This window comes from Schistocerca serialis, chromosome 3 (genome assembly GCF_023864345.2).
Source record: "Schistocerca serialis cubense isolate TAMUIC-IGC-003099 chromosome 3, iqSchSeri2.2, whole genome shotgun sequence".
Lineage (NCBI taxonomy): Eukaryota > Metazoa > Arthropoda > Insecta > Orthoptera > Acrididae > Schistocerca > Schistocerca serialis.
Genome location: NC_064640.1, coordinates 491,144,002 through 491,159,472, shown reverse-complemented (window position 1 = coordinate 491,159,472; position 15,471 = coordinate 491,144,002).

Here is a 15,471-nt window from a genome sequence, read left to right as displayed (position 1 = left end):
CTTCTTCCTTCTACAAGTCCCTCTCCTGCTGCCCCTCTATATCTTCCTCACGCTCTCTAACTACTCCTCCTCCTCCCTCCCTCTATCCATCTCCTTTTCATTGTTCTCTCTGTCCATCTTCTCTTCACCCTCTCTCATGTCTCATTCCCTGTCATTTGTCCATTGCCTCTCCTCTTTCTCTGTCCATTTCTTCCTCCTCATCTCTCTGTCCACCTCCTCCCTGCGAGGCATTTTATTTAAAAAGGGAACACTTAAAATATTGACTCTGTCTCTATATTAGTTTACAGGGAGACCACTACTTCCTAACTTGTGACGCATTACATTTAAATAAAACTGTAAAATAATAGTTATACACCCACAGAAGTGTTACTGACAAGTAGTCAGAACTCCAGTACCTGCTATATTGAACGTAGGTGCTGTTATAAATCACGTACCCAACTAGAGATGGTTTAAATCTCAATATATAGTTTATTGTCCAGTCAATGACTCACCAAACTGTCGAGTAGTGATCAAAGCAAGTTATTATATTGAATTAATAAAATTATACTAGCATCCAATAGTGGATACATGACAGCATAAATTTGATAAATTAATGCATGAGCTAGACAACTCCAGACCGTGTTCACAGCTAAAAATCACGGACATTTCCTCACCAATAAATTGACTAGTCGACACGATTAATTGTCCTAAATGCCGATCAGTTAAGGCATTTAAGTGAAGTCCCCACAACTTTATCTGTGAGATACTGTGCAAAATAATCAGAATCCAGACTGAAGCAGAATTTTTTAAAGTCGCACACTGTATCCGACAGTCTGTGCAAAAATGATCAGAGTCCAAATAGTGCCGGACTATTTCCAAGCACCACGGAACGTGAAATATTTCAGGCAACTAACGAGTGTGGCTGAACCACCGCTCATACAACTCCTCCGAACTCTGATCGTATCGAATCTCCAATTGATGACGGACCGACTGCCCAACTTCTGAGAAAAGACACCGAAGACATAGACGCAGACCTCATAAAGACTCGGTCATCCACACCAGGTAAATGTCACTCCTCTCCAATTCTCGCCAACCGTACCCGCGAAAAGTGCGCCCACTGACGTCACATAAGAGCCGCATGTCATCACCAGTCCTATTATCCAACATTTTTACTCAAGTTTGTTCTAAATTCTGTGTGCTCCATTAGCTGCACCCTACAGTTTCACACTGTTAACATATATGCTATTAATTTCTAGGTGCCACAGTTTGCCTTCAAATCAAAGTTTAAATATTTAAGATTTGTGCTTACAATGGTGAGAATTGTTTATTCTCGTGATAACCTGAATATGGTACAAATATGAATGGTGCATCAGTTTATAGTATTTTGCCTCCTCTTTCCATTGCTCTCATATGAGTTCATGTATCTTTAGTGAAATTTAAATTATGAGCAAAACTATGCAAATGCCTATTATATAGTTTATTTATTAATACATGCAAAGATATATTTGTTTCGGAATGCCCTTGGATGAGAAATGATAAAAATGTGCGTACGGGGTGACAGATGTGTCCACTCTACTTGTTTTCCAATTAAGTGGCGGGGGCACATTCGTCATCCTGTTGTACATGGTAACCTTCAAACAACAGCGTCTAGTACAACCAATGTAAATGACGTAACCTTTCGATAATTGATATTCTATCAGATAATCAGCGTCTCTTATAATTCTTTCAGATGTGACTCACTTATTAATGAGGATCATAGTGAATTGTAATAATATAGTTTTAATCTTTGTCTTACGTATAGCAAAAGTTTATATTCATAAATTAGTTATCTACAGCAACTACTCACGACCCGTCCTCATAGCTTCAGTACCTCGACGCAGGAGACGAGGTACTGCGTAAGTGAATAGTTCATTGATATAAATTAATGGAATGGACAGACGAAGGATCAAACTCTGAATGGTACTTAAGAATGTAGTTTTCCATGACGAATCCTTTATTTCAGACATGATCCATTGACTCTCTTTTTCCTCTCATTCTACCGTAAATTCATAATTATTTACTTTGTTCCGGTATGAGCCATTAATAAACACAATGAAATATTTTGGACTCGCGGCTCGCACTCCACCTCGAATGATGTTATCGTTGACGGGGCTATAAACCACAATCTCTTTCCTTTGCCAGAAATGTCACTATAAAGAGAAAATCACTGGGACGTTCCTCAAATACCCATCTTTCCGTTAACGTCATACTAAAAACTCATATACAGTGACCGAAGAAAATTAAACACCCTCAAGGACTGTTTTCAGCGGAACCATCTGTGATATGTGCATATTATCGGATTATAGGTTTAATAATTGATTTGTCACGGTCATCGGCGGTCAGATGGCACCCAGATGGCCTGCCTGTGTACCCTCTGCTGTGATACTGCAGGGAGTAACTGTGCTATGTTTAGTGGTTAACGGTGAGTGCAACATTCGTTATATGGTACAACCATGATCCATCGACGTGTACGTATCTTGTTCGCTGCTTCAACCTTTGGGACAGGGTCTCATTTTGGGCTTATGGGAAGTTGGATGGATATATTCAGGGATTACTGCACATATTGGGTACAGTATATCGGTGGTGTCTCGCTCCTTTTGTCAGTGATCTGATTAACTCGTAGAGTAAGTTCTGGACGTCCATGTAATGCAGACATATTTCACGATCGACGCATAGTGCGAGCAGCGGCGGCAAACCAAACATCATCGAGGGACAAAATTCAGTCAGATATTGCACCGGCTGCATTGTCATAAGGGACCACTGGGAAACGTGTGCTTGCAGCAGGATTAAGTTCACGTGTACCACTGACCAGGCTACCACTGACACCACGATACCATCAAGTAGGGCTATTCTGGTGTAGTGAAACAGTTGACTGGGGTGTGGAATGGCGCTCTGTAGTCTTCAGCGATGAGAGTAGGTTCTGTCTGTATACGAGTGATGGACGTGCACTTGTCAGGCTGCCTGTTCCTGAGTGCATTCGCCCACGACACAAAGGTGCCATCCCAGGCCTCGTGAGCGGTTCTAGGCGCTACGGTCGCAGGTTCGAATCCTGCCTCGGGCATGGATGTGTGTGATGTCCTTAGGTTAGTTACGTTTAAGTAGTTCTAAGTTCTACGGGACTGATGACCTCAGAAGTTAAGTCCCATAGTGCCCAGAGCCATTTTGAACCAGGCCTGGTGGTGTTGGGGCCATCAGCTACAATTCTGCAGGGTAAAGTAATCAGTACCCGCTACATTGCACGGGCTATTATCCTCGGGCTACTGCCATTTCTTCGCCTTGTCGGTGATGTGACTTTCAGCATATCCACGTGCTTCTGCTCTTCGTTGTGTTCAATAACTGCCAGCAAGGTCACCACATCCCTCGCCGATTGAACGCGCACGGTATGTGATGAATAGGGAGCTTACTCCTTCTCCCGGGACTACAAGAACCATTGCCGAATTGCAACAAATGGTACAAGATGCTTGCCATAGTCTATCGCAGAATTACATTCGGCATTTTTGTGATCGTTTGCATGCGCGGATATACGCCGGCATGCCACTAGAGGGGTACACTGCGTAATTATGTGACTGTTTGGGTGCCCTTTACTGTGACATACGTGTTTCATTCAGACTGCATTTGTTATCACATACTCCTACAATGATGAACCACCTTGGTGTTAAACGACCTTGCCCTTGAGGATATTCCAAGTTTTTTCCGGCAGTGTAGTTAGTTAGATGTCCGGTTTGAGAAAATTCGGAATACTTTTCTTGCCACATTTCCGCTTCTGCAAATATTTTGTTTTCGTGTCTATCTATATTTGCTCAACTGTCTTTGCATCTACGGTTATAGTACGTTAAATATCCCCTTGTGCAGGTGACACCCTATGTCTGCTCCTAGCGTCGAATACAAGTGGGAAAATTTCTACAGGCTAAACACCGCTGCGAATCTGAAGCTCTGCGTTTTTCCAGGATCGCAAGACTGGCGTTCCTTTTTTATCTAATCGTAGTTAAGGCTCATAACAACACAGCTTCCAAATTTATCAAATAGACTGATCTCTCCAATCGTTTTTTTATGAATTTATCACAATATTTTAAAACACCGTTTACTTGTTGTTTACCCATTACAGTGCGTCCTTCATATTTGCACTTTTACAATCACTTGAGTTATTATGTCCAAATACGACCACACAAAAGATTTTTTGAAGAATATTTCACAATATATTCAAACATCCTTCGCTTCGTTCCTGCCGATTAGAGCGTATACCTCATATCTAAACTTCCCCAATTACGTCGTAATGCGGAGATGAATCAGTAGTTCTTGGAGAGGGAGCCTGCAGTGGTATCGGGATCCGTGGCGCCACTCCTCTAAGTCATTAAAGGAAAATAAATTTTAAATGATGATGACAGGAACCCTTTTTCTAGAGTAAGAGTCCAATTTTTCATCACACCTTCCAGGGTCTTTTCGCTAGGCATCATGCTATTGGACCTTCTCCACAAATTGTGCACAGCCTCACATAGTAAGTTCGATTTGGATCCATTATGTGAAGCAGAGTCCAAACCGCCATATGGCTCATGGTCTTCCTACGCACAGGCACTTTATAGGGAAAAACCATACGAAATGTAAGAGTAATGTCATAGCGTGTGAAAGCGGCTCAATTGTGAACCTGCTACAATTAGCTTGTCAGTTAATAACTAAACTATCACACTACGTAACATGACAGATATCTTCAAAGACGTGATGCCTATGAAATGCTTCTGAATGAGAGACAGTAGTAGTGAAATAAAATGATCGTATGGCATTTTTGGCCGGGAGGCCCCATTCGGGAAGTTAGGCGCTAAAAAGTTATTGTACATTGAGTTGTTGTCGCGATTGTTATGGAGAAACCCATTTACCGTAGAAAAAGAAAAAAAATCTGAACCTCACACAAACTACAAATATTGAAAACTGAATGCATGCAATATTTTAAATATCCAACATATTTAGGAATATCTCATTCGCGTAATTCAGACTTACTGCACAAATCTACGAATGTACACGTGCACACAAGTGCCAGCTAAGAAATTCTTCTGTGTGATGCATTTCTAGGGAGACTACTTATTTGAATAGGAACTGTGACTCACACTGACTACTATTATACATAGCCACCGTCTCGCCGAGGATAATCTGATATGTATGCCATTAGATGTAGCTTCTGTAGTTGTAAGGACACAAATTCAGCGCTTATAATACGTACCGTCTAACGAGCTGTTACCTCAGAGAGCCTACACTACGGAATCACACAAGTGTTAAATGGATCTGTAGGGGATACTGAGATATTTTTATGTTTTATGTGTTACATTTAGATTCCTTCCCAGGAATCTTACGTAAGAAGAGCATAGAGCGAAGTATATGGTGCCAAATGATCTGGAGTTAAGTGAGAAGTCTGTACAAATGCATCGCCATCGTAGGAGCTGTGCAATGTATGTACCTCACCGTAGTGTACTAGTACGTGACGCACCTTCCTCGCCTGTTGTACATTACTGCATCGCAATAAAAATGGATTACAGCTAACTGACCACTTATCGACGAGATTTATTATTAATACTCTTGCCACTGCATCGCCGTCTTCGGAGCTGCGCCATGCACGTATCTCTCAGTAGTGTACATGACGCACCTTCGTCGCCTGTTGTGCATTACTGCAATGCAATAAACATTGTTCACTTATCGACGAAATTTATTATTAAAACTCTTGCTCCTGCATCGCCGTCGTCGGACTACGCCACGCACGTGTCTCACAGTAATGGACATGACGCATCTTCGTCGCTTATTGTGAATTATTGCAACACAATAAAGCTGGAGGTACAGCTAATTGTCCGCTTATCGACGAAATTTATTATTAACATTCTTGCTGATGCATCGCCGTCGCCGAAGCTGCGCCATGCACGTATCTCATAGTAGTGTACATGACGCATCTTCGTCGTCTGCTGTGCATTACTGCATCGCAATCAGAATGGAGGTACAGCTCATTAAGAACTTATCGACGAAATTTGTTATTAAAACTCTTGTTAATGCATCACCGTCGTCGGAGCTGCACCATGCACATATCTCATAGTAGTGTACACGGCGCTTCTTCGTCGCCTGTTGTGCATTACTGCAACGCAATAAGTATGGAGGTACAGGTAACTGACCACTTACCGACGAAATTTATTATTAAAACTCTTGTTAATGCATCGCCGTCGTCGGAGCTGCGCCATGCACGTATCTCATAGTAGCGTATATGGCGCTTCTTCGTCGCCTGTTGTGCATTACTGCACCGCAATAAGAATGGAGGTACAGGTAACTGACCACTTACCGACGAAATTTATTATTAAAACTCTTGTTAATGCATCGCCGCCGTCGGAGCTGCGCCATGCACGTATCTCTCACAAGGGAACCTCCCCATTGCACCCCCCTCACATTTAGTTATAAGTTGGCACAGTGAATAGACCTTGAAAACCTGAACACAGATCACTCGAGAAAACAGGAAGAAGTTGTGTGGAACTATGAAAAAAATGAGCAAAATATAGAAACTGAGTAGTCCATACGCAAGATAGGCAACATCAAGGAGTGTCTGAGCTCAGGAGCCCCGTGGTCCCGTGGTTAGCGTGAGCAGTTGCGGAATGAGAGGTCCTTGGTTCAAGTCTTCCTTCGAGAGAAAAGTTTGCTTTTTTTTATTTTCGCAAAGTTGTGATCTGTCCGTTCGTTCACTGACGTCTCTGTTCACTGTAATAAGTTTAGTGTCTATGTTTTACGACTGCACCGCTAAACCGTGCGATTAGTAGACGAAAGGACGTGCCCCCCCCCCATGGGAACTGAAAACATTTGATCGCAAGGTCATGGGTCAACCTATTCCTCCACATGAAAACACGTCTGATATATTCTATAAGACACTGGTGACGGCATGTGCGTCACATGACAGGAATATGTTGTCGACCCACCTAACTTGTACACTTGGCGAATGGGTAAAAAGATTCTTCTACCTCGCCCGATTTAGGTTTTCTTGTGGATGTGATAATGGCTCCCAAAAAAGTGATCGCATCGGACGGACGGACGGACAGATAATAATTGTCTGAAAATAAAAAATTAAACTTTTCACTCGAGGAAAGAGTTGAGCGAAGGACCTCTCGTTCCACACCTGCTCACGCTAACCACGGGAACACGGCGCTCATAAGCTCATCCTCTCCTTGATGTTGCCTATCTTGCGCATGGACTACTCAGTTTGTATATTTTGCTTATTTTTTTCATACTTCCACACAACTTCTTCCTGTTTTCTCGATTGATCTGTGTTCAGTTTTTCAAGGCCTATCGACTGTGTCAACTTATAACTAAATCTGAGGAGGGTGCGATGGGGAGGTTCCCTTGTCATTAGTGTACATGACGCATCTTCGTTGCCTGTTGTACATTAATGCATCGAAATAAAAATGGAGGGACAGCTAATTGACTGCTTATCGACGAAATTAGTTATTAAAATTTTTGCTAATTTAGTTGCATTGTGATTTATTAAGTTTAAGCAATTGTAAATAATCACCTAAGTCTCATTAGAGTAGAAGTGCAAAGAAATATTACAGACGAGAAGATGGTGACATGTTCGCAATCTGTCACAACTGTAGTGTTTATATCAACGACGCTTAGTTTTATTGTGTTAGTATGAAGTGACAGACCAGTAATGTAAGCCATATGACAACATGTTCTGTGTAGCTTAAAACTATCGTGTAGCGTGTTATGTTAACATGCATAGACGTCTATTGGTTTTATGTAATTATATTTTCCTCGAGACATACTGAGTCTCAACTTTATCTTCGATAAGGAGAGAAGCAGAAGTAATGAATTAAAATTTTTGTCAAGGCCGGGAGTTGAACTCAGGTTTCCTCCCTACTTTTTTCTGATCCTTCTTTTTTTTCCTCCAAAACTAAAAGAAACAAAATCCAAGAAAATCCTACTTGGCACCGTCCCTTTAACTCTGCCATAAAAAACGAAATGAACTAACCCTTTTCAGGCGTTGCCCCTAAAGATTCCCTCACTTTTCTTTTTTAATTATTTATTTATTTTACATGATTACATTTAGGAAACGTGTACGAATGATAATTCTAGAAACTGAGTGTTACAACAACAAAGGTGGCATTCTATATATATATATATATATATATATATATGTTCCATTTGGTACTTCGAAATCGTTATGTGGTATCTCCAACAGCGCCTTTGAAGGGTATCTGCAACGGAGGCATTCTGCTTCGCTAGTGCCTCAAGGAAAACAGCAATCCTTGAAGTAGCCTGTCTCTTCCTTCTCTCATCGCTGACAAGGCAGGGGGTTCAGCCGTTAAGTGCGATGCGGCACAGAACATCAACCGCAGCTGACACTTCCCAACTGCGTGGGTGGTTAACGAAAACACTGGGTAAATAATTTGCGAAAAGCGTATCTAGGTGTGCGTTCGAGGGCATTGTGAGCATTTTGTAGGAACCACCAGTAATCAGGCTGCTCTTTCTCTCCGTCGCTAAAGATATAGGCGACGGTAATTCCTTTGGACCATGTAAGCGCGTGATACTTTGCGGCGGTAAAGTAAGATTCATCTGGCCAGAGGAGGGTCTGAGGGTCAATCATATCAGGCGTGACCCGGAGGTAACAAGCCAATATCTTCTGTGTTAGTCGCCAAACTCCGGACGACGATACGCTTGTAAAACGATGTTAATCGGTATCCAAGAAGTGACAATCTGGGCAATAAGGTGAGCCTGCCAGTCCAATAGCGTGAAGCCGCTGTCGTGTCGTATATTTTTTGTTGGCGATCTGATACCACTTCGAACGCACCGTGGACGACAGAAAGTTGTGGTGTATCGTTTTCCACAGTCTTGGTCAATGAACCGTAGGGTACTTGTTTTCCACCACGTTATGTGGAACAGCCCGTAGAAGGTTGGTATAAAAATCTTTCGCCTTTGGTGGACGTCTGGCGGGGAGGTTCGAGCTGACATAGCTGTAATCAAGAATGAAGCTCGACACATGAAAGTGCTGTGGTGCGACGTGCGCATCCAACACCGATGGGACGTGAGAGACTAGCATCAGAACCTAAAGTAAACGACCTGTGAGAGAGGTATGTTGACTTTTCCATCGTTTCCTCATGTCGATTGTGTAAATGGCAGCTGCTCTCGCCCTGACGTTGGCCAATCCCAGCTCCTCTTTGTGCACTGGGAGGGTAAGAGTGTCGTATCGTACTTTAAATATATTACCTGCGGAAATGTAGTGGGGGGGGGGGGGGGAGACTTGTGGCACATGGTTGAGTTTTGATGCCATGTAGAGGTTAAGTATTCAACACGTTGTAGCTGATTCAAGTCCCGGAGCAGGTTCTGGCGCACCATCGCGCGTATGATCTGTAGTAACCGTCGATAGTTTGCTGCAGCTGTTTTGCGTACATCCTTGTGAACGTGATTGCCAAATGTCGCAGATCAGAAACTGGTGGGAGGGGAGCGAGGACTTCCGGTACGAGGCCACGCCCAATATCCAACGCCGCCGACGTGTTGATGTTCAGAAGATTGCCTGCTGCCTGTCCGTATCGCTCGATCCAGGTTAGTACGCTTTGAACTTCGTCATTGGAACGAACCAGCAGTAGAAGGCCGTCAGCGTATGTCCTATAGCGAAAGGTGACGTCCCGCAGCGTGATGCCTGATAGCCGGTGGTTAAGGCCCCCGAGGAGTGGCTCGAGTGCGAGTGCATAAAGGTAGGTAGAAAGGGGACAACCTTGGCGTAGAGACCTCTTAATGGGTACTGGTCCTACCGTCCTTCCATTGACCTGGACGTGTGAGTTGGCTGCGGTCCAAAGACGCCGTAGGGTGTCAATGAGGCCCGGGGGAAATCCCATACGCTCCATCACTCGTAGGAGGAAGTTATGGTGCACTCTATCAAAGGCACGATTGAAATCGATGGAGACGATCGCAGCTCTCAGATGGCACTCAGAGGCGATCGCTATTAAGTCCCTGCAGTCACCGGTGGCTATGTGTTGGCTTCTCCCCACTGCGACGTCTGTTCTGGGACGAGAATCACCGGCAAAGTCGTCTTAATACGGCCCGCCATAAGCTTGGCGAAAATCTTGTAGTCGACGTTCAGCATTGTGAGCGGCCGATAGTCGTTAATTCAAAATGTTCAAATGTGTGTGAAATCTTATGGGATTTAACTGCTACGGTCATCAGTCCCTAAGCTTACACACTACTTAACCTAAATTATCCTAAGGACAAACACACACACCCATGCCCGAGGGAGGACTGGAACCTCCGCCGGGACCAGCGGCACAGTCCATGACTGCAGCGACCCAGACCGCTCGGCTAATCCCGCGCGGCAGTCGTTAATTGGTCGCTCTCCACCTGGCTTGTGTACCGGTATGAGAAGTCCTTCTACAAAAGCTGCCGGCACAACACAGGCTGGACACGTAAGTTCGCGGAACGTTATGACTCAGCGATGCATGATGATGTCACGGAAGGTCCGGTAGAATTCGATGGGCAATCCATCAGGCCCAGGAGACTTATTGACCGCATCTTTGTCTAGGGCGTCTTCGACTTTTTCGAGTGAGACTTCCTCCATTAGTGCATTCACGATAGACTTGTCGATAGTACGCGTTACCTGCTGTAACACTTCAGTCTTTCCTGATAAAGATGACGAAAATGATCCTCCACAGCCTTTACTATGGTTGTTTGGGTCGTACAGAAGCGACCGTATTGTGTCCTGAGTTGTGTAATTAAGTGTTGGCGATGTCGGCGCTTACCCGCCACAACGTGGTGCGTAGTGGGTTCCTCTGCGGCCGTTCGGTCGTGCCGTCGCGAGCGGACTACGGCACATTGTAGTCGGTGCTTATTCAATGATAGTAGGTGAGCCTTGATTCTGCATTGGTCATGTTGTCTCTCGGGGGAAGGGGGTAAGTCGTCGAGGTTCCTGAGTGCCGCGTAGTAAAAATCGAGGGTCTGTCAATGCCACGCTGCCACGTCCTTGCCAAACTGCATAAGTGTCCTGCGGATTGCTGGTTTCGCACAGAGCAGCCACCACTCCAGAGTCGAGGTGTATCGGGGAAGACGGCGTTCACAGTCAGTCCATGTTGCTTCAACTTGCCGACGGCAATCCAGGTCCTGGAAATGAGTTATATTAAGTTTCCAAAAGCCATTGCTGCGTCAGACTTGTTGGGGGAGGAGATGTATAGTGCAGATATACGCACAATGATCTGAATAGGCCAGAGGCCATAGTTCGGCGGCCAACACTCGTTTTGTGAGGCCTTGCGACACACGTATGTGATCTAGTCGGCTGGCCGAATGACTGGTAAGATGAGTGTGGCCAGAGCGATTACTGTGGACTTTTTCCCAAGTGTCGCACAACTGAAGTTTTTGGATCATCGCACCCAGTTCCAGACAGGACATGTAGGGTGGGATTTGGTCCTAGGGGTGGAGTACATAATTAAAATCGCCGGAGAAGACGCTGTTTTCGTACTGTCCGAGAAAAGGCGGGCGACAACCGTGGAGTAGAATCTGGCGCAGTCGTGACGTCTGGTGGTACCCGACGGCGCGTAAAATATTAACGAATCGGGTATTGAGCGCCGTAAGAGCTATTCCTCGAGCAGAGGGAAGATACGTGACGGCAGTAACTTCAATGCCATCACGCACTAATATTGCCACTACGGTGTGTGCAGGGCCATCAGGCGTCACATATGTGGCGTAACCATAAAAGTTCGGGAGTGCAGTCGTTTTCACTTCTTCTAGGAAAGCAAAATCAACTCCCATGGCTCGTATTATTTCTTTCAAAAGTTGAACCTTGACAAGAAAACTTATCGTGTTGATATTCATTGTCGCCAGGCGGTAAGCCTGGCAACGCGTTGGTTGGGCGAGGTTGTCCCTGTTGATGTTGGAGAGAAGCGAACATCGGGAGTGATGTCACTCCCCGCCGAACGCGGTCCTCCTTGTGCTGCTTATGCTGCATGATTCGGCGGCGCCTCAGCTGGCCCCGGATCGGGAACTTGTGTCTCGACGTCCTCGTCCCACGAAGCTGGCGCGAATATCTGTTCATGTTCCATAGGCTCGGAATGTTTGATACTAAGGGACCGGGTGACTTCGCTGCCTGCACTGGTTCCTTCCTGCTGCTCACTGTTTATGTCAAGGGGCTGGTAGTCGAACGCTGCCTGTTTCTCCGTCTGTTCTGCAAGGCTGGAGTGAGTAGAAACGGCCTCAGCCTCGTGGTTGGCATCTTGAGTGGTCAGTTCTTCTTACCCGGGCGAATTTGAACGGCCGTGTCCCGACACGTGTCCCGACACGTGTTCCGACACTGTCCGACGACGGCGCTTTCGGCGTTTCGGTGACCCTGATTCCGTACGTGACCTTCATTGTCGGAAGACGGCACTGACTCACGCCCCGCCGGGACAAATGCTTCGTTCAGTACGATGAGGGAATCAACTGCCATCTTGCTGTCGTCAATGTCTGTCGCGTTCGGTCGATCCAGTGTCATCGTACTATTTTCCGCCACTGGCCGGGTGATCATCCAGGTTTATGTCCGTGGAAGGTGATTCCTGTACCGTTAAATCGGTCGGCAGTGTCTGTTTTGTGGAGAACGTGGTGAGCGCCGCGGCGTAAGTGAAGAAGAGAATAGTCTTCGTCGGTGGAGGTGCAACGTCCGTCGCTGGGAGTTATGTGATCCGACGCTGGAGGCACTCGGATCCAAGGGGATCTTCCTTGTCGCATCCGGAACACGTCTTCGGCTATCCGTCATAAGCAACTGTTGCCCGGCACCCTCCTATCTGTAGGTAGGATGGAACGTGTCGTTGGAGGTCAATACGCACTTGGCGTACCCCATTGAGCACAGCAAGGGCTAAAACAAAATTTTCGGAAATGTTTGAACAATTTAAAAATCAGAAGATTTTGTACGCCTGTCATTTAGTGTGGATAACACAAGTGTTCACGACTTTGCTCCAGAAACGAAACAGTAGTCAGTGCCGTGGGTGTATACTGGAGGAAGTACATTAAAGACGATTTGTTCGAATTCATTTTTTGGAAAGAATTTTTATCAGTACCTTCTATGGTGCAAAACAAAAGGTAGCTGCCACTAATTCCCTCACAAAGGTTAAACATCTCTTCATCTCAGAATAGTGCTTGAACCCTAGATCCTCATTTATTTGTTCGATGTATTCTAGTTTGTGTCTTTGCCTACAATTTTTATCCCCTACGGGTCTCTCAAGTACCATGGGAGTTATTCCCTGATATCTTAACGTATGTCTTATTGTAACCATCCTGTTAACCTCTTTCCTGTTCGTAAAATGATGTCTTAAAGTTTGTCCTATTGCAACGACCCGAACACAAGCAACAAGCTATACTGTTTTCGCTCTGGCCAATATTTTTGTAACAATTTTTCCTTAAATTCAAAGAATGTCATATTCAGTTTATCTAAATGTAACCCCCAATGGTTTGCGTCAACAACCAGAAGATCAATTACACCTCTAATCTTCTCCTGGACACTGATTTCTACCGGCGAAATCCTACCACAGTCTTTAATAATTCTACATCTACATCTACATCTACATTTATACTCCGCAAGCCACCCAACGGTGTGTGGCGGAGGGCACTTTACGTGCCACTGCCATTACCTCCCTTTCCTGTTCCAGTCACGTATCGTTCGCGGGAAGAACGACTGCCGGAAAGCCTCCGTGCGCGCTCGAACCTCTCTAATTTTACATTCGTGATCTTCTCGGGAGGTATAAGTAGGGGGGAAGCAATATATTCGATACCTCATCCAGAAACGCACCCTCAAGGTGACTAACTCCTGGCATCTCTAGATAAAACTTCTCCTTTTTATTTAATCGTTCAACCTCATGAACTATTCTTGGTAAACTATTCAACATAATTTGTTCACACTGATGCAAAATTCCAATTTTGCTATAAACTTCTAAAGTCTAAGTCTTACATAAACCTTAAGCGCTGACCTCTATTGCTTTCCTTGTCAGTTTTCAGTTTTTAAAATTCAGAATCTGCTTCCCCCCCCCCCCCCCCCCCCCAAATTTCATTTTTAACTAAGGTTACTGACTCTTGTATTTTCGATTCAATCAGAGGTTCTATATTCTCACCAGTTCTCTGTCCCTCATTATCAATCCATCATCAATATCTGCACCTCATTTGTGCATTGAATGCTTGTTGATCAAGTTTGTTATCCAGATAAGGTTCCTGATTTCTGTATCCATAATCTTCCTTTTCGGTTTTGGTGTTAAAGGTTTCCACAACTGGCATTTCATGAACACTGTTCGAAGTAAAGCCACGGGTTGTTTTGCCTTCGTGGGCTGTGTCGTGCCCCACTGCCCCAGATTCAGTTAACAAGCCAGCAGTCTCGCCACTTGCGCCCATAGTCGTAAACATGTTCTGCGTCCCTTTGCCTGCTTAGTGCCGCAGTGCAGCGCCGCGGGGTTCAGCCACTGCCAGTTGTCCCAACTCGCTGAGAGGCAGCAAGAAATTCCTGTCTCATCTGAAACCATTTTCTTCTCAAACTGTTCTGGCGTATTATTTCTTAGTTGTATATACACCCCTATAGCACATCACTCACTGTAACGAACGCTGTTTTGTCGACTGGTAACACACGTTAATAAACTGAAAACCGTTATTCACACAGTTTGAATCACCATGAATCTGGCTCTCCTACACATTGTTAAAGAACTATTTCTGGAGCTTGCCTTGTCAGATGCACTGCAGATGAGGACGTGGTGCTAAGTTATTCTTGAGTATTCTCCACGACTCTAATAAATTGAATAGACTGAAGTACCATTATATCTGACGAGTACGTCTGACGACCATTGTCGGTGTCAATGTGAATGTATCCTAAAAGGGTGAGAATTAGGGTCATTAAAATTGTCTCGCTAGTGTCACCTAAGAAAATTTTTTCCCTTCATTTTTGTTGACTAATGACATCAATTTGTTCATAGTTCAAAAGGCAGACATTTGAACAGTCTGCAAAAGTTGGTAACAATCGTAGTTTGTTTCTCACAAATACTCTGCACTGCTTATTGTTCGTACTTATATTTGAATTTAGCCATACAGAAAGCTCAAAATCTATTACAGATTTGTCTGACAGAGATTCAGTCACTTTATTCAATTCACGTAAAGCTTCATCATACAAAGTTTAGTCGTAATCTATGTGATCTGATGACAGCTCTTGTCGTTTGCGACGTAGTATATCTTGAGCCATGCTTTCAAGTAATTTTTCCAAATATATGCTGGGTGATTCAGCTGCCCCAACTGATCTCGTTTTATGCAACTCGTAACACCTAACCACATGGGGCACGCTACACTGCTGGGAGCATATTTGTATTACGAATAGATTAGGGCACATAATCCTTCATTTCGGTGTTTAATACATTATTTACTTCACTGTTTAAGTATTTATTTCGCCCTTTGTTACACACAATCACTATGCACAACACAATAACATCGTTACAAGGTGATTCAGTAGCCTCT